Source organism: Panulirus ornatus, chromosome 42, assembly GCF_036320965.1.
Source record: "Panulirus ornatus isolate Po-2019 chromosome 42, ASM3632096v1, whole genome shotgun sequence".
NCBI lineage: Eukaryota > Metazoa > Arthropoda > Malacostraca > Decapoda > Palinuridae > Panulirus > Panulirus ornatus.
In genome coordinates, this window is record NC_092265.1 from 30529355 (window position 1) to 30533785 (window position 4431).

Genomic DNA, 4431 nt, shown 5'->3' on the forward strand with positions numbered 1-4431 from the left:
GATAGTAAACATAAAAAATTATGATGAAAAATAAAGGACGTTGAGGTAAAAATTTTGTTAAAAGATATAATACTCCTGCCTTAAACTAGCTCCTTGTACTGCATTTTCAGTTAGATACCCGCATGATAATGCATTCTGTTCTTTATAATCATAAATGTTTATGTTCTTAACACGTTTTTATCATTTCTTATATAATCTTAAGGATTCAGGCTTAAAGATCTTGGTAATGAACGATCATTATAATGCAACACAATACATATTCATCATAAACAATTCATTTATCACAATAACCATTATGTTTGTACCAGATTCTTTAAGTCTTCAGTCACGTTTGTTAATATATAAGAGATTTTTACGCCACTGACAAGTGGCTCCGTGGTGTAGTGGTTAGCACATCTGCCTCATAAACAGTTGGTCCGGGTTCGATTCCCGGCGGGGCCTTTATTTTCAGTATTTTTTTGTGACCGTAAATACTCGTAGGTAGGTTCTCTCTCTCTCTCTCTCTCTCTCTCTCTCTCTCTCTCTCTCTCTCTCTCTCTCTCTCTCTCTCTCTCTCTCTCTCTCTCTCTCTCAGGCAAGATGTAAGTTGATATGTGCTGGGTGGGTGGGTGGGTGGGGTGCACAGTGGCTCGCCGTCATATGGCAAGAACTTCATCGCTCTCACTCAGTCACGCAATCTACATTCATAGTGGCTGGCTGGGGAGAGAGAGAGAGAGAGAGAGAGAGAGAGAGAGAGAGAGAGAGAGAGAGAGAGAGAGAGAGAGGAGTTCATGCTTATGGGTTAATCTAACGAGATTTTGCCAAAGGGCAGGGCAAGCGCGTAACGCTCTCCACAGAGAAATCTATTGTCACGAAGAAAAAGATCAAAGTGGTGGGAGTAAGGTGTTGTGATGTGTTATGTCTGGGAAGGAGAGGTTGTATGTTTGTGGAGTGAGAGCCAGCAGACAACGTCTGGGTTAGACAGGAAGGTAAGAAAGCTGCCGGGGTCAGAGGAGTGGTAATTAACAGCCACTAAAATGCCACGTGGTGCCTGGAAACTGTAGTGACGTAAGTGACATGGGGTCCTGCATGGGTCTGCTGGTGGTGGTGGTGGGTGGGTGGGTGGAGGGTGGTGTTGGGGGGATGGGGGGGTTGGGTTAGAAGGCACACGCAAAAGTCAAAGAGAAAACCCTATATATTGTCAGCGTGACAATGGAGGTGCAAATGTTGTTATTCTTGGACCTGAAGCGAAATATTCATCAATTGTATTCTCACACGTATCTATAGTAATGCTTTCAACCACAATCTAATTGGTAAATGATTCTGTAAATGATTCCTCAATCTTGTTAAGGAAAAAGTATTTCACCTCATCTGAGGTCAAACGTTTGCCCACCAGTTTGTGTTCATCACTATCAGCGTGACGTCATTAGTAGACAGAAGTTTATACCTCATAGCGATTTTTGCTGGTAATACAGACAGTTAGTTTCGCTCTATTTCCTATGAACGTAACTTTAAAGTAAAGTACACACGGTAAAAGGTATCTTCCCGGATGTGTTTAATCAATTTAGAAATGATCAATACGACTCGTGTTGTCTGGGTAGAGTTGGTGAGTGTAAATGTGGATATATTTCGTCATAATTATGGTAACTCATCTTTATAAACAATTCCATCAAAATATAAATCATTATAACATCTATTATGACAATTTGTCCCTGCCTGGCACGGGGTCTTGTCGTACAACGGTCTGCCGCTCTGTAACAGGTCAACATGTATGTGTATCGTGGGATTTACTGGTTATTAACAGGTAAAGGTCATTAAACCAGAAGCTGTACCATACAGTACAACATACTATAACAGTATTTGCTACTTGGTAACAGGAATATATGTATGTTGTTACATGTAGAAGGTTATGAAGAGCTAAGGTCATGACGCCTTCATCCATATCATACGTCATACATCAAATGTATAACAGAATGTATATATGTTGGAGTGTTACCGGACTCCGCCTGCATGAGGTTCCACCACAGGTATAAAGTCACCTAAAATTATCGTTAATGGCCAGAAACATCTCGTCATGGAACTTTTCACTCCAAAAGAATCCAGCATTTACCTGCTACTGATTGTAGCGCGGCCTTATAGTTACAGGAGCCCCATGAAAGTGGTCCTGGAGTTATAAAACTGATCACCTTGGATGATATAACATCAGTGAGCAGTTAAAGGTCATTGAACTTAATTACTTAATATAAACATTGAATATAGAAAACCTGATGACGGCTGGACATAAAGCTATGAATATCTTTCTTGATTACTGAGTGTCAGGACGGGTTCTGCTGGCCCAGCAGGACTTGAAGAACTTTGGAGGAGTTTGTTGGAGGGTCTTGTGAGTGTGGTGGTGCAAGATGATCATCGAGAAAGCTCTTGTAACTGCTTGACCTTAACTGTTTCATGAAACTGATGACCTGTAGAGATCGTCTACTGAATCTGGTGTCATTTCACATATGTACTAATCTGTACAACTTCTTATAAGAACTTATTGTATTAAAGACGTAAATCTCCCGAGGAATTGTGCAGATCATAATCGGTTTTTAGTAGCGACAACACAAAAGGATTTTCCTTCACCAAACTATTTTGAAAACCTGTTTATAATGAAATCATCAACATGTGACTCTAAGTTTTCAGTATTCTGAGGAAGTTAATAAATACATTTACCAAATTAGAAGTTAATAAATACATTTATCAAATTAAGGTTTTCACAATATTTTGAGAAGTATATATCGAAAGCTGGAAGTGAATTATCACCATAGTTACATAAATTGTTTATATAAAACACGTAATCATTCTTTTCTTGTTTAAACCGTGCATTAGTATATTGCGATTGATTACTTTTTACATAAATTAATCAGTTTTCACCATTTGGGAAGTAAAGGCAATTTCCTAAACCAATGTGCAGCCATCCAGCCAGCCAGCCTGGCCTCCAGAGAAGTTATGACATATATTTATCATCAGTATGGAATGACTAATGAACTGTACATATTTATATCCTCTTGGAAAATATATGGTATATATTCTATGGTAATATGTATTTAATGTAATCTCTTCTATATATTCATTTGTCTATCATCATTACGCCATTCCTAATCTAATGGTGTGTAAGAACCAATCATGTTAGCCGAAAATAGTAACGTAAATACGTTTAAGAATAAACATGATAATATTTTGCTTCACCTCCACTTGTGACAGCAATTGCGTCTCCTTAGTCACTTAGACAGACTGCAGGTTTTCCTCTTTGAATTATCTGTTTACCTTTCTACTTTCACCAGTGTAATCTGAGATTCTGATATCTGCCACTGTCACAAACACCTTCAAAATGACCCATTGATCTGTTGCTGTTTGACTTCCTTTGTATTCCTTTTGATGACCAGGTTTCCTGCTGCTCCTTCCCTGGGTGGGCAGGTGATGGCAGGATTCACCCAGCCAGGTCAGCTCCCCCACCATAACTGGACCTGCTGCCTCTTGTCACTTTTATATGTGGCTACTGTGATAATGGAGGTTTGGGTTAAAGAGAAAGTAACATATCCTGGCCACACTCTTGTTGCTCGAATTCATATAAGCAAAGTCCACATGTAGCACGACTGTCCTATGATAATTCAGTAGAGGTGAATAATAGAAAGATAATGAAATACAAATTAGCCATCTTGTGAAGTGTATATGCTCTGACGTATGGTACGAATTCCAGCTCAATAACTTTTGGCTGTTAATATCAATTAATATCAAAATGAAGACCAATCTGGACTGGCAGGGAAGGGTAGGTAAGGTGTTCATAAGTTGTGTTACATATATGACAGGTGTGTTGTTACCTTACTGTAGGTAAGGTGTTCATAAGTTGTGTTATATATATGACAGGTGTGTTGTTACCTTACTGTAGGTAAGGTGTTCATAAGTTGTGTTACATATATGACAGGTGTGTTGTTACCTTACTGTAGGTAAGGTGTTCATAAGTTGTGTTACATATATGACAGGTGTGTTGTTACCTTACTGTAGGTAAGGTGTTCATAAGTTGTGTTACATATATGACAGGTGTGTTGTTACCTTACTGAGCCTCATAGTTCCCCTGATCTTCGTAACGTTCATCATGATCACTTTATGTAATAACTCACAATGATATATAATCTCCACATCTCACTCCGTCAATCATAGTCGAGTTCTTTAATATAACACCATTGCAAAACAAAATTGCTCAGTAACCAAAGATATTAGCGCCGTGTGCCTTAATTACTAATCTATCCTCATTCTTACAAAAAAAAAGACAAGAACATTCATCTATCGAGGCTTCTAATGAATCTAATAGGCTATCAGTGATAACATTTATATTCATCTTCCCTCAACCTTCTGAAATGTTAATCCTCTTTCATGTGTAACCTCAGAATCTGTTCAGGTTTTGCCACACTAAAA

The 4431-nt window shown here is 38.5% G+C and overlaps 1 non-coding gene across 1 annotated transcript; it reads left to right on the forward strand.

Moving 5' to 3' along the window:
* Positions 1-369: 369 nt before the first annotated feature.
* TRNAM-CAU (transfer RNA methionine (anticodon CAU)) lies at positions 370-441 on the forward strand. Its single transcript has one exon. It is a non-coding gene; the product is annotated as a tRNA-Met (tRNA).
* The last annotated feature ends 3990 nt before the right edge of the window (positions 442-4431 follow it).